The sequence below is a fragment of the Mus caroli genome, chromosome 15 (genome assembly GCF_900094665.2).
Source record: "Mus caroli chromosome 15, CAROLI_EIJ_v1.1, whole genome shotgun sequence".
Classification (NCBI taxonomy): domain Eukaryota; kingdom Metazoa; phylum Chordata; class Mammalia; order Rodentia; family Muridae; genus Mus; species Mus caroli.
In genome coordinates, this window is record NC_034584.1 from 96,448,804 (window position 1) to 96,476,108 (window position 27,305).

The 27,305-nt window shown below is 41.9% G+C and overlaps 1 protein-coding gene and 1 non-coding gene across 3 annotated transcripts in view; both read right to left on the reverse strand.

Annotated features, from left to right (window-relative positions):
• Nucleotides 1–15,094, reverse strand: part of Atf7 (activating transcription factor 7) — a 93,897-nt gene extending 78,803 nt beyond the window's left edge. Inside the window, exon 1 of one of the 2 annotated variants that reach the window (XM_021182999.1) lies at nt 14,963–15,094. The gene's annotated coding sequence lies outside the window, so the exon portion shown is untranslated. Of the gene's footprint in view, nt 1–14,639 lie in introns of both variants that reach the window. The other variant, XM_021182998.1, reaches the window with a different exon arrangement.
• Nucleotides 15,095–17,497: 2,403 nt separating this feature from the next.
• LOC115029532 lies at nt 17,498–17,604 on the reverse strand. The gene has a single exon (XR_003835093.1). It is a non-coding gene; the product is annotated as a U6 spliceosomal RNA (small nuclear RNA).
• Nucleotides 17,605–27,305: the final 9,701 nt, after the last annotated feature.

The following is a 27,305-nucleotide window of genomic DNA, read 5'->3' on the forward strand; positions in this document are numbered from 1 at the left end:
CTTCTCCTTCTCCTTCTCCTTCTCCTTCTCCTTCTCCTTCTCCTTCTCCTTCTCCTTCTCCTTCTCCTTCTCCTTCTCTCTCTCTCTCTCTCTCTCTCTCTCTCTCTCTCTCTCTCTTGCCCAGGTTGTCCTCAAAATTTCCTCAAAATTTCTATGTAGTTGAAGGTGATCTTGAACTTCTGATCCCCAATGCGTTTGCCTCCCAAGAGCAGGGATTACAGGTGCACGGCACCAACTTGGTTTATGTAGTGCTACAGAACTAACCTAAGGCCTAATAGCATGCTAGGCAAGCACTTTACTGAGTTACATCTTCAGCCCCATTTTTTCCTGGTAATACAAATGCAATTACCTAGTTATAGTAATAATGGTTTTGCTATTATTTAAAAAATTATATTTTAGGGCTGGAGAGATGGCTCAGCAGTTAAGAGCACTAACTGTTTTTCCATAGGTCCTAAGTTCAATTCCCAGCAACCACACAGTGGCTCACAGCCATCTGTAATGAGATCTGATGCCCTCTTCTGGTGTGTCTGAAGATGACAGTATACTAACATATATAAAATAAATAAATCTTATTTATTTATTTATTTATTTATTTATTTATTTATTTATTGGTTTTTCAAGACAGGGTTTCTCTGTATAGCCCTGGCTGTCCTAGAACTCACTTTGTAGACCAGGCTGGCCTTGAACTCAGAAATCCGCCTACCTCTGCCTCCCGAGTGCTGGGATTAAAGGGGTGCACCACCGCACCCAGCTATAAATAAATCTTTTTTAAAAAATACATTTTAATCTCTAGTAAGTAAAGAAAAATCAATAGACATAAATTCAGATAAGAAAAGGTTTTTTTAAAATCCTCAATAACTCTTTTTTTTGGAGGGGGTAACTGAGACACAGTCTCACTTTGTAGCCCAGGATGGATGGCCTGGAACTTACTACATATCCCATGCTAGCCTTTAGTTCTTGTTTTGTCTCTTGCCTCAGTCTTCCAAGTATCAGCATCATTGGCATGCACAACCATTAGTAACCAAGTATCAGCATCAATGGCATGCACAACCATTAGTAACTTCTGAAAGTATAAATGAGTAGCACTGAGACAAAAAAAAAAAAAGTTGCAGATACATTGCTGTAAAAACACAGAAGTCCTTTCAGAGACTGAGCCACCAGCCAAAGAGCATTCATGGGCTGGACTGAGGGCCCTGGCACTTATGTAGCAGATGTGCAACTCAGTATCCATGTCGGTCTTCCAATAACTGGAGAGGAGTGGGGTTGGCCCTAAAGCTGTTGCCTGTCTGTGGAATCTGTTCCCCAACTGGGCTGCCTTGTATGGTCTTGGTGGGAAAGGATGTCCTAACCCTGCAAATACTTGATATGACTGGGGGTGGGGGGGAGAGGGGCAACGCTGCCCAGGGAGGGTTCTCACCTTCTCAGAGAAGAAGGGGATGGGATATGGGGGAGAGAGACTCTCTGAGGAGGGTTGGGGGGCAGTGACTGGGATGGAAAATGAATGAATGTATAAATAAATAAATGGAGAAAATAATTACAGAAGTCCCCAAAGACAGTTCAGCAGGGAACTTGCCACCAAGCCAGACAAGGATCCACATGGTCAAAGAACAGAAACAATCCCCCCACCCCAATTGTCCTTTGACCTCCATACTTATGATATGGCATATACACACTAAATATATTAAAATGTAAATTAAAAAACAGAAGAGTAGCGCAGTAACTAAACAGAATAATTGACAGAATATTTAAGTTAATCTCTGTAAATAGATCAAATAGTTTTTAGCCAATGACAGAAAACAGATGTCAGTAGAAATCAGGCTAAATCATAAGTTATGTAATAAATGGGCAATGGTTACAACCATCTGGAAGCAGGTTTATAAAGGTCAACTACCTGACTCAAAAGTTTGTATTTTTTCTTGATTTTCAAACTTAATCTTTAAAAATATTTATTTTATGTATATATGTCTTGTTTGTGTTTATGTATCTATGCACCATGTGTCTAGAGTACCAGCAAAGACCAGAAGGGGTCACTGAACTCCCTGTACCTGGAGTTACAGATGGTTGTCAGCCACCATGTAGGAGCTGGGAACTGAACCCTGATCATTTAGAACAGCCAATGCTTTTAACCACCAAGCCATTTGTCCATCCCTAACTAGAAATTTTAGAAGATTCAAGAAACTATTTTGAGTTATCCTCAGAAATGTTAATAAGGGGATGAAAAGCTACAACTTGTTAAAATGACAGGAGGTCCTGGTTACACATACCTGGTCTACATTTCAAGTTCTGGACCAGCAAGGACTACATAGTAAGACTCTGTCTCAAAATAGTAATAATACTAATTAATAAAATAAAATGACAGCAAGAAGCAGAAGTAAAAACTAAGCTGCAAGTGGTAGCACACACCTTTAATTCCAGCACTTGGAAGGCAGAAAAAGAACTCTTTGAGTTCAAGGCCAGCCTTGTCTACATAGCAAGTTGGGCTACCCAGAGTTACAAGTTAAGACTCTGTCTAACAAAAAGGGAGGGAGTAAAGAACATTAACATACTTTATATTTCAATGTATATTTTGGTGTTTTTTAAAAATGTGGTGTGATTTTTAAAAGAAATGTGTATAGGTATTTTGCTTGCATGTACACTTGTGCACTATGTACATGTATGTGCCCAGAGAAGCCAGAAGAGGGCATCAGATCCCCTGGAACTGGAGTTATAGATGGTTGTGAGCCATCATGTCAGTACTGATAATTGAACCCAGGTCTGCCAGAAGAACAACCAATGCTCTTAACCACCAAGCCATCTTTCCAATCCCTAGTTTCGATTTTTTTTTTTCAGTGCTAAAGAGCAAACCCAAGGTTTTAATCATACTCAGGAAATACTCATTGTTGAACTATACTAGTTCTCTCAAAGTGCTCTTGAGGTAGAGGAATTCCTGGAAACCAGTAAGAAAATGCAGAGTTAGGTGTGATGGATTTGATGATAATCCTAAATGAAGGTGGAGCCAAGAGAATCATGAGTTCAATGTAAAACTGGAAACATAGTGAAACCCTTCCTCAAACAAAACAAAACAAAACAAAACAAAACAAAACAGGCTGCGGAGACGGTTCACTTGATAAAGGCATGTTGTGGAAGCATGTGGACTGGAGTGCAGATCCTTAGCACCCACACAGAACCAGGATGAGGCAATAGATGTCTGTAGCCAGAGTTCTCAGAGCATGGGGAAGGGGTAAGACCAACAGATCCCTGGAGCTCATTGGCCAGCTAGACTAGACAATTGGTGAATTCCAGTTTCAGTGAAACATATCCTTCCTCAAAAAATAAAGGTAATAAAGGACATTAACCTTTGGCCTCCATATGCAAACACAGGAATACAAACATAACCCACATATACAGACAAAACACACACACACACACATCAAAACATGCAAACATTTTGTTTTGTACAGGTATGGCAGCAATAAATAATAAATAAAATTTGTTTTGTTAGCCAGGCAGTGGTGGCGCACACCTTTAATCCCAGCACTTGGGAGGCAGAGGCAGGTGGATTTCTGAGTTCGAGGCCAGCTCAGTTCCAGGACAGTCAGAGCTACACAGAGAACCCCTGTCTCAAAACAAACAAACAAACAACAAACAAAAACAAAACCCAAAATTGTTTTTTTCTTATTATTTTCAGATAAAGTATGACCTCTAAAACAACAGTGATCAAAACAGTTTTTTTTTTTCCTTTTTTAGATGTTTATTAGTGTATCTTTTTGTGATAGAGCTTCAAGTATCCCATGCTGGCCTCAAATTCATTATATAAGCCCAGGCTGGCTTCGAACTTCTAATCTTCCCACTTCTACCACCCAAGTACTGGGATAACAGGCATTACTACTACTTGGTGTTAGAGACCAAACCCAGGGCTGTATGCATGATAAGCCATCACTCCACCAAGTGAGCTGCATTCCTAATGCCTCCCTGTTTAAATAAGGTTTTGTTATATTTCACAGTCTAGCCTTTAACTTGCATTCCTCTTGAAGCATCAGCTTCCCAAGTAGCTGGGATTATAGGCATAGACTACTGTGTCAGGTTCAAAACACTGATCTTTGAGGACCAATTTAAAATTCTTATGGATTTAGAAAAGAACAAATAAGGATGTTTTTGTTTGGGGAGGGGTTGTTTCTTTTGTAGGGGTTTTTATTTTTATGTATATGGGTTTTTAAATTTTTGATTTATTTATGTGTATAAGTGTTTTGCATATATGTATGTATACTATATGCATTCCTGGTGTCCAGAAGGACCCATTGGATCCCCTGAAATTTGAGTTACATTTAGTTGTGAGCTACCATATGGGATTTAAAGTCAAATCCAGGTCTTCTGTAAGACCCAGTGCTTTTCACTGACGAGCCATCTCTTTAACCCCATGTGGGTGATTTTTTTACATATATGTCCGTATACCACATGTGTGCCTAGTGTCAACAGAGGCTAAAAAAAGGCATCAGATCTCCTGGAACTAGGGTTACAGACTATTTTGAGCTGCCATATGAGTGCCAGGAATCAAACCTGGGTCTTATAGAAGATATAGTCAATGCTCTGGATTGCTGACCATCTCTCTGCCCTCCTTGTTTATTGGGTATTTGTTGTTGTTGTTTTGTGGTGGTGGTGGGGTTGTTTCTGTTTTGTTTGATTTTTAGACAAGATTCCATTCTGTAGCACAGGCTGGTTTTACACTGAGTATACATCTAGACCAGGCTACCTCAGAATCCACAGGCATCTTTCTGTCTGTTTCCTGAGTACTAAAATTACAAGCCTAAGCCATTATGCTGGACTGGACTTTAATACCTCTGTAAAAGTTTTGTTCTGGGTAGAAAAACACCCATAATACTGCACAATGATAATTTTGGGGAAAACCAGACGTTTCAGAGAAAATGATGTATTAATATTCTCTAAGTCTACTCATTTGATGCACAGGATCCATCTGGGGTATTCCAATACTCACTGACTGGCATGTTCCAGTTTCACACAAACTACACACAAACTACTACTTAAGCAAAACTTTTAAAAGTATGTTCATTAAAAATGGTTTGATCAGATCTATGCTAGTATCAGAAATATATTAAAGTAAAACCAATGTAATGGTTTAATAAACAATATTGGCAGGAAATTTGGTTTCAACATAAAAACCATTTTTAGCAAACCTATGTTTTATTCAACAAAGCTTGATTTTATTATAATAAGCATATTCTTATTCCAAAAACTGGTTCTTAAGCTAAGAAGATGCTTCCACAGATAGAATAGTTAACCACATAAGCACAAGGACCTGAGTTTGGATCTCCAGCACCTAGGTAAAAAGCTGGGTGTGGCCATGAGCCTACAATCCCTGTTCAAAGGGAGTGGTGAGGAGACATGCCTAGGCTGGGAAAAGGAAGAGACAGAGACAGCTGGGGCTTGCTGGTAAGATCCTACTACAGAGAGATTCTGACTGAAGGCAATAAGGCAGACAGCTCTAGAGGGGGACAGCTGATGTTTACACCCATATATCATGCACACACAATTTCTTTAAAATGTGGCTTATGGTGGTGGTGGTAGTTTTTTGGTGCTAGAGACTGAACTTAGGGCCTTCAATATGCCAAGCAATGGGTTCTACTACTGAGATACATTCCCAGTCTTTCCCTATTTTATTTAATCTGAAAAATTGCGTTGTTTCTACATAAGTTACAAATAAAATCTGACCAGCCTAGTGCATAAAGTTTACTTGTTTAGCTCAGAAAGAAACACTGCACCCATAGGACAACATAGTAAGCAATTCAACTCAAAGGCAAGTTAGGTTTTTCAAGGAGACTCTGGAAGAGAGTGTTGCCCAAACCACACCCAACAACCACTTTTAAGTTAAATCTTGGCTTATGTTACGACTTCCTTAGAATAGCACTTCTTGCCAGGCAGTGGTGGCGCACGCCTTTAATCCCAGCACTCGGGAGGCAGAGGCAGGCAGGATCTCTGAGTTCCAGGCCAGCCTGGTCTACAGAGTGAGTTCTAGGACAGCCAGGGCTACACAGAGAAATCCTGTCTCAAGCAAAACAAAACAAAACAAAACAAAACAAGAATAGCACTTCTTAGGAAGAATGACAATACTGATGAGCAAAAAATTTCTGCAAAGCCTGTTTTCAAATATATGGGAACATTTAGGATTAAAGTTGGCAAAGGATGAGAAAAAGTAACAGATTTGTAAATTTGTAATGAGTTTTGTCCTAAACACAACATTTGAAAGGCTAGTATACTAACCTTGGGTGTAGTTAGGGAGCTTTCCTAAACATCAGTCTACAAAGTTACACAAATAAAATGTTTTATCTTCTCATATAGCGATTCTGTTTTGTTTGGACACAGGGTCTCATTTGGCCCAGGATGGACTCTCCAAGGACTACCCTGATCTTTCCCATACCTCCTACATTCATTGATTACAGGCGTGTGTGGGACTACACCCAGTTCATGCAGTGCTGAGGATGGAACTCAGGCTTTCATGCATGCATTCTACCAACTGAGGTACAAACCCAGCCCCATGCAACCTTCTGGAGTTTGTAACACCGATCAAATCCCTCTCCAAAGGAGCTAGATAGCAAATGTTTACTTTCAAAACTAAACTGAATTTTGCTTCATCATATACAGGCAGTCAATATATATACACACAGAAGAAAAACAAGTTTGTAAATAAAAAGACAAGAAAAGGAAACAAAACACTATGATTTAACAGGAAAATAAAACTACCAAATAAGTGTCCACCAGGGGAATACTGACGAGGAACGGTCATGATTAAGTATTTTTAAGACACATAGTGATCCGATGAAAAAGCTCTGCTGTTGGATTTGCTCAGACATGATTACTCCTTATTATTTATGTCCCTGCCTCCCTTTTAAACCACTTCCTATGGGTCAGCAAAAACGTGTCAATTTATTTTCTTTACAGTCTATTTTTCTTCCTGATTCTTTAACTGTTCTTTGATCTGAGCTTCTATTTATATATATTTGGACTAGAAAAGACCTTAGGAATGATCAATATTACCATGCTTTCCAAGAGAATCCCAAACCAACTGTATCAGAATGATGAACAAGTAAGAATACTTTTTCAAGACAAGGTTTTATGCACCTAGAACTTGGTATCTTCCTGCCATGTACCACCATACTCAGTTTTTGAGGTGTGGGAAATTTAACTCAGGAATTCCTGCATATAAGGTAAACACTCTACCAACTGAGCTACATCCCCAGCACAACTTGTAACTTTAAATAATGAAAGTGAAAATTAAAACCCCAAAAGAGGAAGGTACTTTAAAGATGTACTCACCAACTAAAGTTGCACAAACATAAATTCAACTGTCAAGTCTAAAATTAACATGCAGAAAAGTTGTTGGCTGCCAATATAAAGACTTTATTCCCTAGATATCCTCTGATGCCCTATCTGGTATGTAGCACCATTTCTCCTCTAGAATATAGACTTCCACACCTTGAAACTTTAAATGTAAATGGAAATTATATGTTTGTATACATAGTGGTATTAATTTATATTCCAAACAAAATATGACATGAGGTCAAAACTGGAAATGTTAAAATTATAGGGAAGCTGCAGATAACTAATTGGTCCATAAGCAAGAGTTTTAATCTTCTGATTTCTAACTTAAAATGTCTGGGGAAGAAATTTTTGCCCCAAGAGCTACATTATATAAGGCAGTTGGGGGTGATTTTAAAAACCACTATAATTAATACTTTCAGTTATTACACAATCAAAAAGCAACTGAGAAAATGAAGGTAGAATAAAAAAAACCTGTAGACTGATGGAACAGATACTATTTCCCAGGAAGAGTTTAAAGTAAATTAAATAGATCATTTATGATCTAATTGGCAAGTCATACAGTGATCCATAAGCATGAGTGTAAGATGGTGACCTTATACTATATGTGTGTGTACATATATATGTATACACACACATATATACATATATATATCTAAGTATATGGTGACACATACATGGCTTTTATCCAGCACTTGGTACATAGGGGCAGGTGGATCGCTTTGAGTTCCAGGCCAGGCAGAACTACATAGCAAAACCTTGTCTCAAAAAAAGAAAAGAAAAGCAAGAAAATGAAAAAAGGAAGACATTAATATAAGATAGTTAAAACCAGAAGTGACGGTACATCTACTTGTAAGATTATAAGTTGGCAGCCAGGCAGTGGTGGTACATACATTTAGTCCCAGCACTAGAAGTGGAAACAAACAGATCTGAGTTCAAGACCAGCCTGGTCTACAGAGTGAGTGCCAGAACAGCCAAGGCTACACAGAGAAACTCTGTCTTGAAAAAAAGATTGTGAGTTGGAAGGCCAGAAGCCAGACTGGGCAGCAGAGCCAAACCCTGTCCCTAAAGTCAAAAACAAATAAGCAATAAACAAATAAAAGTAAATAGTAATTACAATATTTAACTTTATAGTCTCATTGTCCTCTTCCATCCAATGGTCAGTCACTAGCCTAGGACTTCAGGGATGTCTGAGACAGAACATAATTAAATTTCAACAAGATACTTCCTAATATTTTAAAGGTTATGGGCTAGGGAAATAACTCACTTGCTACCATGTAGGAGGTTCTAGATTCAATCCCCATCAGAAAGGGACTGAGAGAGTGAGAAAGAAGAGGGGGAAAACAGGAAAGAAGGGACAAGAAGGATGTGGAAAAGGAGAAGGGTAGGTCAGATGACCTAACACAGCCCTATCCTTATACATTTACCAGTGGCCTAAAATGAAAATACAGTAATCATGTTTATCAAATTTATCAATAATTTAAATATATAAGAATGATCAAGAATCTAAAATATGTTATCTAGCTATTTAAAAAGTCATAACCAGCTGATACCTACAAAAATGTAAAGTTTTCGTTTACAATTTTTTTGTAGCAGATGTGCAGCTTAATCTTCATGTGGGTTCCCAAACAATTGGAGCAGAGGTTGTCTCTGAATCAGCTGTCTGCCATTTAATCTCCTTCCCCTAACTGGACTACCTAATTGAACTTCAGAGGGAGAGGATGCACTTAGACTGGCTATGACTGGATGTCCCAGGGTGGGGATGCACCCAAGGAGGGCTTCCCCTTCTCTAAGGAGAAAGAGAGAAACTAAAAGGGAGAGGGATTTGTGAAGGTTGGAGGTAGAAATCAAGATGTAAAGTGAGCAGGGCAGTGGTGGCGCACGCCTTTAATCTCAGCACTTGGGAGGCAGAGGCAGGCAGATTTCTGAGTTCCAGCCTAGCCTGGTCTACAGAGTGAGTTCCAGGACAGCCAGGGCTACACAGAGAAACCCTGTCTCAAAAACAAACAAACAAACAAAAACAAAACAAAGTAAAATGAATATTTTTTAAAAAAAAAATATATATATATATATAAAAGCTCAGTGGTAAAATGTTTGCACTTGCCTAATACATGAGGTCCTAAGTTCAACTCCCAAAACTGGAAAAGAAAGGAAATCAACTATAAGAATGGAGATGTAGTTCAGTTGATGCAGTGCTTAGCTACATGAGTAAAGCCCCAGCACTATATAAATTGGGCATGGAGAAGTTTGAGCTCATCTTTGGGTCTGGTGTAATGGTTCAAACCTTTAATTACAGCATTCAGAAAGCAGTCAGATCTCTGAGTGTTCGAGACCAGCTTGGTCAGTATACTAAATTCCAGGACTGCCAGGGTTATGTTGAGAGATCCTGCCCTAACAAATAACAGTAATCTTGAGGTCATCTTCATCTAAATAGTGTATTTAAGGCTATCCTAGGCTTTACAAGACCTTTTCTCAAGAAAATCAACAAATGAACAAATGAAAAGCCAAAAGGACCAAAGAATGGGTCAGCTAATGCAAACACTTGCTGCTTAGACCTGATGACCTGAGTTTAATCCCCAAAACTCATGTAAAGGTAGAAAGAGAACACATTTCTCAAAGCTGTCCTCTGGTCTCCACACACATGCCATGGCATGTATATGCACATACCTCTTTCATTCCCACCCCCAATAAAATGTATTAAGGTCAAACCATTAAAAAGAAAGAAAGAAAAGGTACAGAGCTGAGAAGCTGGCTCAGCTGATGAAGTCTCTTCTAGGCAAGCATTAAGATCTGAGTTCAGGCCATCAGCACCTATTTAAAAGGCCTGGTTGTGGAGGATGCCTCTAGAACGCCAGCACTGAAAAAACAGAGTCAGACTCCTGGAGCTCACTGGACACTCAGCTTAGCCAATTAATTGGTGATCTCCAGGCTCAGTGAGAGACCCATTCTATGGAATAAAGAAGAAAGCCTAATAGAACAGACACCCAGTGCCCTCTTCTGGCCTTTGTGCACACATCCCTACCACGTACACATATGCTCCACCATATACACAAAAAAATTAAAAATAAGGAGATCATCTGTTAAGGATTTCTAAAACAATATGTTTTCACATATGAATACAATTATTATCTAACAAATCTAGTAAGGAGAAAGACATACCAGAGAAGCTTAGAAATGGTTACTTTGGGGCTGGAGAGATGGCTCAGCAGTTAAGAGTACCGTCTGTGCTTCCAAAGGACCTAAGTTCAGTTCCCAGCACCCACATGGCAGTTCACAACTGTCTATAATTCCAGTTCCAGGGCATATGACATCCTCACACAGACATACTTGGAGGTAGAACACCAATGTAGATAAAATTAAATTTAAAAAATAAAAATAAAAATAAATGTTGTTTGGCCGGGCAGTGGTGCACACCTTTAATCCCAGCACTTGGGAGGCAGAGGCAGGTGGATTTCTGAGTTTGAGGCCAGCCTGGTCTACAAAGTGAGTTCCAGGACAGCCAGGGCTACCCAGAGAAACCCTGTCTTGAAAAACCAGATAAATAAATAAATAAATAAATAAATAATTGTTGTTTGGACATTTTATATGTATGTATTATTGTGTATCCATATGTATGATGTGTGCATGTGCTGTGGCACAAGTGACACAGCACACACACAGATGTCAGAGGACAACTATGTGGAATCAGTTTTCTCCTTCTGCCTTATCTTAAGGTTAGGGTTGAGAATTGAACTCAGGCCATCAGACTTGCATGGTTAGGCAGCAAGCACTTTACTCTCTGAGCAATCTTGCCAGCCAATCTTTGACATGTTTTTAAAGTTAGAGTAAGACTTTTTCATGAACTCTAAAACATTTTCCAAAAAAAAAAAAAAAACCAAACATCAAAAAAGTTAACATTTAAAAAATAATTAAACATTTTTCTTTTTAACAAATGCCTCATTTTTTTCTCAAAGAAACAAAATATGCACTTTTATGTCCACCATCATGGAACAGGGGCAATTATATTCCAGTCTGTCCTAAGAAGAGAGTTGTCTTGATTAAACACTCGAAAGACTTCGCTACTTGTCCTACCTAAAATTTCCTTGTAAGGAAAAAACACCTCCTTATCAGGTCTGGATAGGAGACGGTGGCAACACTGCCTCTTCCCACCACAGCCCAGGACAACTTAACATGAACAACACAATCTTCCAAGAGCTTCAGAGCAGCTGCACTCAGACAGACTAGCCAGGTAGATCTGTGTAAGAACTGATTGAAAATATAACTCTGGGGGGCTGGTGAGATGGCTCAGTGGGTAAGAGCACCCGACTGCTCTTCCGAAGGTCCAGAGTTCTAATCCCAGCAACCACATGGTGGCTCACAACCATCCGTAACGAGATCTGGCGCCCTCTTCTGGAGTGTCTGAAGAAAGCTACAGTGTACTTACATATAATAAATAAATAAATCTTAAAAAAAAATAACTGTTTTGGTTAAGAGTTAGGAAAGGAAAAAAGGACAAGATATAGTAACATTAACATTCTAGCCCTTGTAAGTAACCCTCAATATTGCTGACTAGTGTGACATTATTTAAGTGAAAACTTTTAACAAATTTACTATCAACTAACAAACTTTCCAATGAATTGTTTTTCTTCTTGTTTCTCTCTGAGACACAGTCCCATGCTGCCTAAGCTGGACTCATGCTGCCCACGTAGACAAGAATGGTCTTGGTCCCTGACTCCACTTCTCCAGTGCTAAGATTACAGGTGTGCACCATCATGTCCAGTTTTATGTAGTAACAGGGTTCACGCATGCTAAGTAAGCATTCTTCCTACTCAGCTACATATCTAGACCCCAATATCCATCTTTTGGTCAGGTGGGATTACTGCCCAAAAGAAGAGAAACAAGCATTGTACTTAAGAATGTTCAAGTTAAAGCCATCACAAGTTTTAGATTGGAAGATCAAAACAAGGGACTTTGTTCTCTCACTGATTTTTTTTTTTTTGGATTGGGGNGGGGAAGACTACTGCCTAGAAAATTTGCTACTGTTCAGCAAATGCTCCCAATTGAAACCCAATTCAGTAGCTAATAGTAAAGGTTTGGTAATTGATCAGTCTCAGTGTTTATATAGGGACAATTTCTAGCCAAGGGGAAACACTTCAACTGGTTGCTGAAAAACAGAGGTTAATACAAAACCACATGATCTGCGTTTTTTCTTTAGTAGTACTTCAATTCTCAAAAATAAAAGAGGTAGGGTTATAACTCAGTGCTAGAATACTTTCCTGGCATGCACAAGCCCGGCTGAAAGCTCTCACTTAAGTACCACTATAAATCCCTACAAACACACACACTCACACACTCATGCATGCATAAATGCCAAAAGGTAGTGGTGGTGGGGCGGTAGAAGGAATATAATCGATGCAAAGAAAGTTATTAATTAGCTGTTTGAGTCTTAACTCACTATTAAGTGATATACAACTACTAAACAAAGGGCAATGCCCTGTCCCTTTTCTGTACAGAATTAAGAACAAACTGGTAAGACTACTTCGTATGGCTGCCAACCTTTTCTTTAGCTTCTTTTCTTACAGTCATGTTAAGTTTCGCAATAGCTTCCACTTACTTTACATCCCCCATGCTTAAAAACAAATTGTGTTTGAGTTCCTCAACCCTTGTCCTAAAATACTATGATAGCTCTTTAATTTGTAAATCTGGATGCAAAGAAAACATGAGAAAATGTTCAATTTCCTGAACTATGAGTCTATTTCACTCACACCACTCAAAATATAAAAAGGGGACTGGGGATAAAGCTCAGTGGGTACAGTGCATGCACAAAGCCCTAGGTTCAATCCCCAGCACCATATAAACTGATAAATTGGGCATGGAAGCGAATGCTTGTATCAACACTTGGTACGTGGAGATAGAAGGATCAGAAATTTAAAAATGAGTTCAAAGCTAGTATGGGCTACATGACACACTGCATAAACCACACACACACTATGAAACACTGAATGAACACACACACACAGACAAATACACACACAAGGGCTAAAGACTGTAGCTCACATGGCAGAGTGCTTATCTACCATGTATAAGACCCTGAGTATTCAGTCCCTAGTACCACATAAACTGGATATGGTGGTACACACCTATTATCCCAGCACTTGGGAGATGGGTGGAGGATCATGGTCACCCTCAGTTATCTCAGTTTGAGGTGTGCTTGGGCTATATGAAACACTGCCCCAATTAATAAACAAGAAAATATACAAGATAATTAAGACTAGGTTCAATCATCCATTAAATAACTCTTAATGAACGAAAGGGAAAATTCACATTTAAGGAAACAAAATTTATTTGTTAGTGTTTAGAGTATCTATAGTTTCTTCAGAAATTATACTGCTGAAAAATTTTAAACATAGGAAACAAATGAGTTTGCCAAAATAATAAAAAAAAAAAAACAAACCTGCACATCTCCACAAACCTATACTTCATATGAACCCTGAGAGATATTAAAACACCCTCTGCTAAGCAGAAAACAAAGTTAGGAAAGTAGTAACACGGGAATCTGGGTAGGAGGTGCCCTGGGTAGTAAACACCCCAGTGAGTGCACATAATAAGCATTTCAGAGCAACATAGAAGTCCCAACGGGTCTCCAACTTGGACTGCGAAGTCCCAGGCCCACATCCCTGTGTTCTGAAAGAAATGAAACTTGGAAAGTGGAACACTGGAAAAATGACAATCAGAGCAGCGCCCTACTTTTCTTCTTCTCAACCCCTGGGCCAGCATTTTGGCTGGCTGGTCACCAGTCTGGGTGCCATATCCACCAAAAGACACTAAGCAATATCCTGGCGGTCTCCCGACTGAAGAAAGACCCAGACTGTATGTCAGTCGCTGTCTCTTCTCCAAATATCCCCCTTACCCTCTGGATTTCCATACTATCACCGAAGCGATGCCTTCTAGCAACCCAACCCACTCACATGTCCTCCTAAACTCATCCACTTAATCTGTCCAGATCCATACTTTCTGACACCGTGTCTCTTGCTCAGATTCTTCTGAATTCAATCGAAACGCCAGGACCCCCGTTTCCCAATGCTCCACTTCGACCACACAACGCGTGCTTTCACCTGAGCCAGGCTCTCGTCACCCAAACCTACCTCCTGCCTATTTACCTCTGCCTTCTGCAGTGCCAAGCCCTAAACCCACTTTTTGGGAAATCTTTTGAGTCTTCAACCTAGTTTAACAGTCCTCCTCTCTCTTCCACTCCAAGATCCCTCCATTAGACTTCCACTAGACTTCGCTTCCCACAGGATTCAACCCCCCTTTCCTCGCCACGCCCTGTGCCCCCCGGGGCTACTTACCCCAAGTTCTCCCCACACTTCAGTCCTCTGGCCCCGCCTTCCTCCAAAAGGAAGGAGGCGGGAGAAGAGAAGAGGGCGGCACTCCGCAAGGTAAAGGCGATCTCCCATTAGCGCTCATGGCCGCCAATTGTGGCTTCCTTCTCTCCTATTGGTTGTCTTTAGCCTACGCCCCACCCTCTTCCTCAGACAGGCCTGGCCACCGCCTCAGCGCCCCCGTCCAACAGACTGGGAGGGGAGACCCCGGCCCGGGACGCTGGGACTGGCCAGAGTAGAAGGAGAGACTCCTGTCAGGCCACGGACTAGCTAATGTTAACAGGACTCACCCGCTGGTAGCTCCGGCGCCTCCCGCCCGCCCGCGCTCGGTCCCACAATCTGTCTCCTGCTCCTCCTTTCCCCCCTCAGCGGAGCAGATACTTTCCTCCCGTCCGGCCAGGCGTGTTCACTTCTCGCGAGAAGTGGGGGCGAGGGCGCGACTCGTGGGGCTGAGTTGGACCAGGGCCTAGGGGCGGGGCTTACTGTGAGCGTGGCTTGAGTGGAAGGTTGGGCGAGCGCTGTACACACGACTCACACGTGTTCGGCTGCAAAGTGTGGGCAGCGCGGGGAAAGCGGCCCTGGCGTCAAACGCTGCCCATCTGTCTGTAGCTGTGGAGGTCCGAAGGTGAAGCAAAGGCAGGGAGGGACTGAGAGTGTCTCAGGCAGCCCTCGGGTAAAAGGGAATGAAGGGAGCAGAGCCAAGAGAGGGACTTCAGTCACCAAGCTGGTCATTGGTTGTGTGGAGCAAGTTAAGCAAGAGTGGATCCGAGCAGATGACTGCTTGTACTTTCTTCTTTACACTTGACAGCACCTCACTGGCCGAAGCCCCTGCCCGGTGTGTGCTGTGTGTGAGCTACGATGGTAGTGTGAGGAAGTACGTTCAACTCGCGGCGGCGCCTGCTTCTAATCGCCACATGGAGGCAGGCGGATCTCTGTGAGTTCGAGGCCAGCCTGGTCTACACAGCGAATTCCAGGACAGCCAGCGCTATCCTTGTCTCGACACCCCCCACCCCACCCCCAAAAGATCATGGGTGATCACCAGTCTAGCCTTCTGAGCGAGTGGGAAATCCCGCGTTAAACAAACAATAAAAATAAGGGGGATAGCTCTGAGGAACCAAACCTGAAGTTGTCATCTGGTCTCTTGGACAACCCTCCACACCTGTGAACAACACTCACACACACACACACACACAGAGAGAGAGAGAAAGTAGGACTGTTAGTGTAGCTCGGTGGGAAGCCTTAGATTGGAGTCTGTACAGCACAGCGATTTTTTTAAAAATCTGTATTTGTTACCCAGCAAGTATTTTACTGAAATACCAACATCACATACTACATCAAAAACAAAAGCACACACAACACTGTCCTGGTCATATGGAAAATTTCTCTGACAGAATTTTTATTTTACGGTTGAGGGAGAGATAGGTCATAAGTCAATAATTATACTTACTTCAGAAAGTGAAGAGCTCTTCAGGGTAGTGAGACCAAAAGCAACTCTAAGAGGGGAAAAACACTACTGCTAGTATTGAGAGAAGTCCTCTTGAGAAATTTATTTATTTATTTATTTATTTTTGATTTTTTTTGAGACAGGGTTTCTCTGTGTAGCCCTGGCTGTCCTGGAACACACTCTGTAGACCAGGCTGGCTTTGAACTCAGAAATCTGCCTGCCTCTGCCTCCCAAGTGCTAGGATTAAAGGTGTGTGCCTCCACTGCCCGGCTATTTACTTATTTATGAATGAGGCAGGGCTTATTATGAAGCCAAGCTGTCCTGAAACTCATTTTCCTGTGTCAGCCTCCACCTAAGTACTTGTATTAAGTATGAGCCACTTGTCTGGCCTGAATATATACCATCTACATACCAGATGCCTACCTGTGGAGGCAAGAAGAGGGCACCAGGTCCCCTGAAACTAAAGTTACAAATGGTTAAGACCTGCAGTGTGGGTGCTGGGACTAGAATCAAGGTCTTCTGGAAGAATGGTCTGTCCTCTTAACTGCTGAGCCATCTCTTTAGCCTGAGGAGTTGAATTATTAAGAGACAGCCTTGAGATTTTCAGGAGAACATCAAATATAAGAGCTACATTTGAAAAACTTATCATGAAGAAGAAGCAGGCAGGTCTCTGTGAGTTTGAGACCAGTCTGTGATACACATGAACACATTATGTGGTTAAGATGGTACTTTTTGTGTTTGTGTTACTGTAAATAAAAGCTTAAGAACTGAACAGATTTAAATAGAGTTGACAAGGGATTCCAGGGATCCCAACAGCTAACTAGTTATGTTTTCTTCTTTATAACAGTAGCAACATTGTAGCCATAGTCTCTGCCCAGTGTGTGGCTGTATGGGGTAGGGCAGGAGAACGGGGGGTGGGGGAGGGACGGGTGATAATGGGCTCTATTCCCCCTTTTTGATAATGGGCTCTATTCCCCCTTTGAAGCTGTTTTCTTCTGTGTTCTAGGCACTGAGCCCAGGGCCTTGTACTCCAGCACTGAGCTAAATACCAACACCTAACACAGTCTTTCTTTTTTCTTCTTTTTTTCTTCTTTTTTTCTTTGTTTGTTTGTTTGTTTGAGACAGGGTCTGACTATCTGGGTAACTTAGAATGTGTGTTCTTCATGCTTTTCCTCTGTCTAGAGTGCTAGGATTACAGGCATGCTTCACCAGACCTGACCCCCTTCACAGCTTTTTTGTTATTCAGCTTTCTGAAGGTCCTGTCTGTGATCTTATCTAGCCTCTTGGCATCCTCTCAATGGTGGAAGAATCCAGGGGATTTCTCCCTATATAGCAAAAGTGAAATAAAGAGGGGTTTTTTTGTTTTGCTTTGTCTTTACTTTTAATTATGGAACACTTCACAGATTTCCGTGTCATCCTTGCTCAGCGGCCATGCTAATCTTCTAGGTATCTTTCCAATTTTAGTATATGTGTTACTGAATTGAGCACATGAGGGTTGTTTTTTTTTTCTTTTATGTGCATTGATATTTGGCCTACATGTATGTCTCTGTGAGGGTGTCAGATTCTCTGGAATTGGAGTTACAGAGTTATGAGCTCCTGTGTGGGTGCTGGGAATTGAACCCAGGTCTGCTGCGAGAGCAGCCAGTGCTCTTAACTGATGAGCCATCTCTCCAGCTCCTAGTATTTAAAAAATACCATTCTTTTCGTAAATAAGAAATGAGGCACTGTTAGCTTCTGAGCTGTTCTCTTCTAATCGTCAGAAGAGAGAATGGTATGGTAGAAACTGACCGTTTACTATGCATAGAAAATTGTGCATAACAGAGATGGTGTCACAAATCGGAGGGGAAGGGATCTTACATGTTATACTGACATACTTGGACATGTAATAGCAACACATGAATCCTATGTTCCATGACCTATTCTAAAAGTTTTTTGTGTGCTCATTTCCCCCCAATTTTATGTCACTAATCTATAACTCTCCTTTGAACTGCAGACTGCCATCTCCAGTTGCCCACTTAAGAAATCCATGAAGATGCCCACTGAGAATCTCACACTTACTGTGTCTAAAACAGAATCCCTGTTTTCTCTCCCACACATGCCCTTTTGCCAATGTTAGTATACAAATCCATCAGTGTTCTTTCTCTTTAAGTTTTATGGTTAGTGTATGTGACATGTATGTGTGAGTGTGCATCACACGTGCGTACACATGTGGTATGTGTAGTGCATTCCATTACATACATGTGACAACAGAGGGTATCTAGTCAGTCTTGTCCTTCTACCATGCAGGTCTTAGGGCTCAAACTGAAGTCACTGGGCTTGGCAGCAAGCACCCCTACCTAATAAGCCATTTTACTGGCTCTCTGTCTTTGAGACAGAGTCTTGTGTACCCCAGGCTGGCCCCAAACTCACTGTGTGGCCTAGGAGAGAGCCTTGAATATCTGATCCTCCTGTCTCTATCTCTGGAACACTGGTGAAAACACCGCCACTCTCTGCATAGACAATGGATGGGATCAAGTCTTCCAAGACACCATCTTTCTAGAACTAGACTCCAGAGTACTATGGAACTACCTTATAGCAGCCATTCTTACCCTGAGGAAACTTCACTAAAGGATGGACCCAGGAATCCTGAAATAAGTTGTGGCTTCCCAAACTAACCTTGACAATCAAGGACACTGGTCTGCCAGGTAGATCTTCAAACGTATGTCCTCTTACCTTGATATTCTAAGCTTCTAAACTACCTTAATGTCCAAACTATAGCATTGTCTCCTAACTTCAAGAAGTAATATTCTTCTCACAAAGCTATTCATTCCAAATGACAACCCATTTATGGATCTATTCAAAAGCTCAAAGTTCAGTGAAGTGGGAATTTCTGGTTTTGTTGGAGACTCAAATATGATTTTTTTTTCCTGGAAGCTGTCTTATGAAAGGATATTTCGCTGAAGCAGACAAATGAGAGAGGGGATCTTTTGCTGAGAATAGACACGCAGTATTTTTCTGGAAACTGCCTGGTAAAAGGGCATGTGATGTTTTGCTGGAGTGGACACTTAAGAGGACACGCCATGTTTGGAAAGTGTGTAAGTATAACCCAACAGACAGTGGATAACACTCTGGCATTGGTTCTCCTTGCTGGTCTTAGTTGGCAACACCATTGCATTGGTTCACCTTGCTTACTTACTTTGCTGATCTTTGCTTGTCGTGACTCTGTAAAGAGAAGCTCACCAAAGAGCTTCTGGTGCTGTTCCAGCTGCTTCTAGCCACTTCAGGAGACTCATGCTGATAGCTGGAGCCTTGCAGTTTCTTCTGGATTGATCTGCTGCTGCTGCTGATTCTTGTTTGCTGTTTTGCTAGTGGACTGGACTGCAGACAACAGAGATTGGAATTGCCCCAAGGAACTACTGCTAAACTATTGCCCTTGTTCTAGTAGCCATCTTCCTCCCCTACCTTTGGTCTGTGGACTGTCAGTAAGGTTGAAGGGTTTAAGAACCATTAGTAATTTAGGTTTTGAAAAAATATAAACCGGGCATGGTGGCGCACGCCTTTAATCCCAGCACTCGGGAGGCAGAGGCAGGTGGATTTCTGAGTTCGAGGCCAGCCTGGTCTACAAAGAGAGACCCTGTCTTGAACCAATATATATATATATATATATATATATATATATATATATATATAATAATAATAATAATAAATAAATTAAATAAATAAATAAATAAATAAAAGAAAAATATAAGCCAACAGTTCAGAGTCTCATCTGAATCGTATGGACATACCCTTTCAATGTGGACAGTCTCCACATTGGCTTGTGTGTTGAAGTATGGTCTCAGTGCAGCAGTGTTGGAAGGTAGGACATGACTAGACCAGGAGAGCTCCCACCTTATCAACAGACCATTCTCCTGATGGGGTTCATTGCTCAATGTGCTGTTGGAGGGGAAGAAACTTAGGAACATGAAGCCCATTTGGAGTAATGAGGTGGCTGGGAACATGCCCTTCAAGGGTGTGTTGGTTCTTTTTAACTTAATGTGTGTGGTATAGCATGTGCATGTGTGTGTGCTCAGGTGTACATGCATGTAGAGGCCTAAGGTAGACAGCAAGTGTCCAAGATAGAGATTTATGTTTTATCTAGTTAGCATACAAAACAACAGGTTTCACTGTGGCATTGTCTTCATACCTGAGTATCATCACCGTTTCCTGTCTCCCCTCTTACTAGTTTTTCCTAGTGGTCCCCTTCTGCTTTCATGTCACTTGTCTATCTGCATAGTTATAGTTAATTCTACATTCCGTCTCTGACAGAAAACATTTGGTATTTGTCTTTCTTTCTCCCCCCATCACCCTCTCTTGTTTCCGCCTCCTCTTCCCTTCAGTTCCCTTGCTTCCAGCAAGAGTCTCCTGCTCTCAGGTCACACATGAACGAAAGCCTACAAATGAAAGGAATGCAATCTTTTCTTTCTGAGTCTGGTGTATTCTATTTAACACGATGATCTCCAGTTCTACCCATTTTCCTGAAAATCACATAGCTTCATTCTTCTTTATGGTAGATTAAAACTCTGCCATTTATGTTCACCATGTTTTCTTTATCCATTCATGTCTTATGTGCATCTAAATTGCTCTCATATTTCAGGCTCTCACAAATAGTTCCCCTGGGGATGGAGAAATGCTTCAGCAATACAAGAGCACTGCCTGTTCTTCTAGAGGACCTAGACTTGATTCCTGGCCTACACATGGTGGCTTACAATCATCTGTAGCACCACTCCCAGGAGATCTGTTATCCTCTCCTGTGGGCACCAGGCACTCAAGTAGTGCACAGACATACATGGCACATAAGAGAAAACAAAAATGAATAATAAGTGAGTAGTACCTCAATGCCCAAGAATGGGGCAGCTTACCCATCTCTTCTAACAGTCAGCTCTTGAATAAGCCTGACCTCCTTCCTGTTGACCTTCCTCTCCTGAGTACTGAATTTTGAACAGTGAGCTGATAGAGTTGGGTCTGGCAAGAAGTACCATCAGAAGCTGTGCCATATCAAGTCCATCATACCTATGCTTATGCCTGGGAGGACTGGTGTCAAGAGAAGGCACTCTTCGGGTCACTCCTGTTTGCATGCTCACAGCACTTCTGCCCCCACTGATTCCTTTGGTGGTGCAGCTCTTGTTTTACCCAGAGGGTGAGGCACTGTCAGCTTAGGATGAGCTGTTTCCAAGAGCATTCACATTTCTGCACATCTCCCCTGAGGTCTGTTCTCATGGGGTTCACTTACTTGCTCTCTGGAAGCTTTGCTTTGCATAGCTTCTGGGAGATCTTCACTGCTTCAGTGTGTTAGTTTGCTAGTGAAAAGTTCTTTTAGTTCTCCTTTATTTAGAAATGTCTTTGGGCTCAGTTGGTGGAGTGCTTGCCTTACAAGTGCAAGAATCTAAGGTCCCCAGGGCCCATGTAAAAAGCCAGGTGTAGTGTCCCACTTATAATCTCAGTGCCAGAAAGGGAAAGACTGGAAGAGTCCTTGGTCTTTATGGCTCACCAGTGTTGTCTACTGGGTGAGAGAAGTAGGAGATCTTGTCTCAAAAAACAAATGGAAGGCACCTGAGAAATGACATCTGAGGTTGACCTCTGGCCTCCACACATATGAGAACACATATCCAAGTACCCACCCACACACACACATACGTGCACCACTATGAATGTGCATACCATGGGTACATCACAGGCATTCATGTGTATAGACTGGGCTAGTCTTGAACTCACAAAGATCTGCCTTCTGCCTCCAGAGAGCTGGGACTAAAGGTACGCAACACTACCGCAGAGTCCAACATGAGTGTTTGTTTGTTTTTCCCTTTTTCCAATTTTTTATTAGGTATTTTCTTCATTTACATTTCAAATGCTATCCCGAAAGTCCCCCATACCCTCCCCCCACCCCAATTCCCTACCCACCCACTCCCACTTCTTGGCCCTGGCTTTCCCCTGTACTAGGGCATATAAAGTTTGCAAGACCAAGGGGCCTCTCTTCCCAATGATGGCCGACTAGGCCATCTTCTGCTACATATGCAACTAGAGACACAAGCTCTGGGGGTACTGGTTAGTTTATATCGTTGTTCCACCTATAGGGTTGCAGACCCCTTCAGCTCCTTGGGTACTTTCTCTAGCTCCTCAATGGGGGCCCTGTGTTCCATCCCATAGATGACTGTGAGCATCCACTTCTGTGTTTGCCAGGCACTGGCAAAGCCTCACAGGAGACAGCTATATCAGGGTCCTTTCAGCAATATCTTGCTGGCATATGCAATAGTGTCTGGGTTTGGTGGCTGATTATGGGATGGACCCCTGGGTGGGGTAGTCTCTGGATGGTCCATCCTTTTGTTTCAGCTCCAAATGTTGTCTCTGTAACTCCTTTCATGGGTGTTTTGTTCCCCAACGTGAGTCTTTATCTTTGCTTTTCAACTCTGTGCTGCTTAAGGTGCACATGCAGCACCTCTGAATCTTTGACGTTTTCTCACTTGAACCTTGTTGAACTTCTTGAATGTGAAAGATTGTATTTTATCAGCAACTCTTTCTTCAGATATTCTTCCTGCCCCCTTTTCACCATCTGTGGCATTTGATGACACCACAAACCTCTGACGTTCTTCTCATGATTGCTAGTTTTTCTTGTTGATCCTCTGGGCATCCAAAGCTTGCTTTCTTCTGTTCACTGACGCCTATTGGGGAACTTTTCTTCTGATTCTCATGTTACTATACTAGATTTTCTTTCTTTCTTTCTTTCTTTCTTTCTTTCTTTCTTTCTTTCTTTCTTTCTTTTTTTTCAATTTATTTGGGAGGAGGGGCATGTGCCACACTGGTCAGTTGACAATTTGCAGGAGTCTGTTCTCTCCTTACACCATGTAGGTTCTGGGAATTGAGCTCAGATTGTTAGGCTTGGTGGCAAATGCGTTTACTTGTTGAATCTTCTTGCTGGTTCACGTTTCAGTCCAAGATCATGAAACCCATTGCTTGTAGGTTTCTACAAGGTACATAGCACATCACAGCATGACCTTGTGACATAGTCAACTCATTTACCTTAAGGCTGAGATATCCAAGAGCAGAACAGGAAAGAGTTGGGACTCCTGTTGCAGTTAAGTCCCTGATCTGCCTCCCAGCTCCATGCTTCCAGAAATAAGACTCAGACTCAAATTATATTTACAAACACCTTGGCCATAGAGCTAGGCTATACTCTGAGTAGATCATAACTAAAGATACTTGTTTATTTTAACGTACATTTTCCCATATGGTTGGTTACCTGAGCTCGGGCATCATGTGTCTATGCATCTGTTTCCTCACTTCTTTTCAGGGCTCCTTCCCTGACACCTTCTTGTCCAGAATTTTTTTTCCTCCTGATGTCCCACCTCTATTTCCTGCCTAAGCCATAAGCCATACGGTTTTTAACTGACAAGTGAGGCATCTATACAATATATAAGACAGAGAGAGACTCCACTCTCAAATTTTACCCCTTCCAAATAGCCCCATTCTGTAGATTAAGCCTTTATTTATTACACTAGCCTTTGAGAGACATTGAAGGTCCAAACCATAGTGCTTTTCTAGAAAATTTAGACAAACTTGATAAGCATTTTATGTATGTATGTATGTATGAATGTATTTTTTGTTTGAGATGGGGTCTCCCTATGTAGTCTTGACTGTCTTGGAACTTGATCTGTAGACCAGACTGGCCTCAAACTGACAGCGATCCTCCTGCCTCTACCATTCAAGTGTTGGGATTAAAGTCCTATGCCACCATGCCTACTTAATGTTTTTAATTTTCTTTTTTTTTTAATTATGTGAGGTCCATATGTTCTTTGCAAGAGATGTTTTTAAGCATTCTATATTATTTCATGTTTATGCCCACTGAAATCTCTGCTCAGCAAGCTTGCTGGTCAACTACTTATTTCATAGAGATTTTCCTAAATGCTTAGAACCACTAAGTCTCTCAGTCTTTGCCAAGGGACTTGGTGCTTGCTGAGGCATGCTTTCAACCCCCAGCCAGGCAGTTTATGATACTCCTTCACTTCCTGAGCCTGGAGTTGAATCAATGGTAAGAAAGTAAGAACCCCTCTGGTCTTTCCTAACTACACACAGTCCTGAGTATTCACATACCTAATGTATGTGTACATTCTAGATTTCCAGGAACACCTTAAGACTCTCCAAAACCCTACACAGATACCAGACTCCCTAACTTTTCCTTGTGTGCATGTTAGTTACCTTATCTTTTGCCCCAGTTGTTATCTACTATCACAGAATGCTGCCACATTAAACAGTTGCCTCTTGTTGTTTAGACAAATGTCTCTGACATGCCCAGCATGGCCCCAGTTGAATAAGGGAATAAAGAAAAGACAAACAGACCTTCAGAAAATATGGAATCTTGTGGATTGGGTTCACTGATAAGGAAGCTTAGGTGCTTATTATATACAGTTGAACTGAGAAATAGATTTATTGTATATAGCTGAACAAGGAGGAAGACTGTCACACGCAGCTAAACAAGGAAGCTGGGCTTATGGCATACAACTAGATCAAGGGGGCAGGTTTAGCTAATCTCAATAGCAGCAATTTCTATAGGGGAGCTTTCTTCAGGTGGTAAATATCTGGGGGTAGAAATCAATGGAGGACATTTCTGCACACACTATCAACACAAGCAAATGGACCAGCAGAAGGCTTTGCCGTTCTTCTGAGCTGGGATGGGAAAGGTTTTACCATTTTACAATGGGTCTGAGACTATGGGGTCCTTAACCTGGCTGTGTACCTCTGTTTATTCAGAATTTCCTCTGTTCCCCACAGTCCCCAAACAAAAAATCTGTTCTCTGCAAGCTTCAAGTCAGATCAAATAAATATAGCCTTCTCTTTTTCAGACTTCATGTGTACTCTATTTCCTTGGCATACAGTATGTGGATGGGTGGGTGCGCAGGGCTGTCGGCATGAACTGGCATGACTCTGAGTTGGCTCTGAAGGAGTTACTTCAGCAGCTGGCGTTGTTACTGATCTTTGCATTTTTTTGGAGCAATTCTGCCAGCAGGGCCAGGTTCTGCTCTGTTCCAGTGTGTATTTCTGTTGCTATCCATATGGCAAGAAGCAGGCAGCCCCACTCTAATACAGCACTGCTGTAGTTGTTGGAAATCAGGTATATGTTTCTGGTGAGTCTGCATTGCCACCATTTGCCAAATGCTTCAAGGCTGGAGGTAAGCAATGTAGTGCATCTTAAGCCAAAGATAGAAATGTGGCAGCTGAAGCTGCTGGTTTGATGAAAAACTGTTTCAAGGGTCCTTGCAGTGAACATTGAAACCCTTAAGTACAATCTTCCAGAAAGCTACTAAACATGTCAAATTATGAGTTTGCTGTGAATGTGACTTTGAATGAACTTTGAGCCCACTCTATCCCTCTCATGGTTGCCACACTGCTGGCTGCAGGGGTTGGTTTTCATGGTTCCCACAGAACTTGGGGAGGAAGGAAGATGGGAGGAACACGTTAAAATGCCTCAAGACTTGCTGTTCTTACTAAGATCTACCATTTTCCTTGAATAAACACTCATGGATGCAAACACTTGGATACATTTCAAACTTTGTGCTTTTATTGTTTATTTTGTTTTTAATTTTTGAGACAGCCTCACTACTCTAACCCAGACTGGCTTAGAATTCACTATAGGGCTGGAGAGATGGCTCAGTAGTTAAGAGCACCATATTCTTCTAGAGGTCCTGAGTTCAATTCCCAGCAACCATATGGTGGCTCGCAGCCATCTGTAATGGGATCTGATGCCCTCTTCAGGTGTGTCTGAAGACAGCTACAGTGTACTCATGTAAATAAATTAATAAATCTGAAGAAGAAGAAGAAGAAGAAGAAGAAGAAGAAGAAGAAGAAGAAGAAGAAGGAGGAGGAGGAGGAGGAGGAGGAAGAGGAAGAAGAGGAGGAAGAGGAGGAGGAGGAGAAAGAATTCACTGTAGCCCAGACTGGCTTGAATGTGTAACAGTTTTCTGTGGAGGTCTCTGAGTGCTGGAATCACAGGTCTGAGCCACCACACCCAGCTTAATTTCCAGGGCTCTGAAGAAGCTGAACCTTCAGGACCATAGAGATTGCTTATCAGATAAAGGCTCTGGCCAAGCAAGCCTGATGATCTGAACTAGAACTCCAGAACTCTATGGCCACCACATGTGTACCATGACATGTGCCCCCCACCTCCACCACCCCCTCCCGGCCAAAAGTAATACTTTTCATTTAAAAGCCAATCTTGACAATTTTGTTTATTATGTCCACAGTAATAGTCTCAATTCACCATTTTTGCTAACGCTGTTGCTTCCAAGTGCTTTCTTATATTTTCTTTCTTCTTCTTCTTCTTCTTTTTTTTTTGTCACATTTATTTATTGTGACAGAGCAGGGCTGTTGTTCATGTGCCATGACACGTGTGGAGGCCAGAGGACAATGTGAGAGTTGGCTTTCTCTCTCTCCACCATGTGGGTCCTGGGCATCAGACTCAGGGTTTTAGGCTTGGTGGCAAGCGCTCCATCCACTAAGCCATTAGTCAGAATTCTCTAGAGGAACAGAGCTGATAGAATGAATCTCTAAATATTAAAAATGAATTTATTAGAGTGGCTTATAGGCTGTGGTCCTGTTAGTCCAACAGTAGCCATCTTCTGAAAGAAAGTCCAAGACTCTAATAGCCATTCAGCCCACAAGGCTGGATGTCTCAGAAGCTCTTCAGAATTCGCTGGAATCCTGAAGAAGTTGGTCCTAATGAAAGACTCCGAGAGGAGCCCCTCACTCAGGCCTCGGGACAATAGTGGACACCCAAGAACTCACAAGAGACCAAGCTAGATGCAAATCACATGAGGCTTTATTCGGGGAAAGCCAGAGCTCTGGGGACGACTCATATTCCACACAGGGGTAGAGGAGTCAACCCTAAGGGAAAAGGGGTCCCAGTTTTTATAGGCCCTCAGAGGGGGAAAGAGAAGGGGGGAGTAGGGGATTTCCAGATCTAAACAATGTCTATTCTCAAGAAATGGGTATGGGAGGGTGTACTGGCTAATTTTGTGTCAACTTGACACAGCTGGCGTTATCACAGAGAAAGGAGCTTCAGTTGAGGAAATGCCTCCATGAGCTCCAACTGTAAGGCATTTTTCTCAATTAGTGATCATGGGGGAAAGGCCCCTTGTGGGTGGTGCCATCTCTGGGCTGGTAGTCTTGGGTTCTATAAG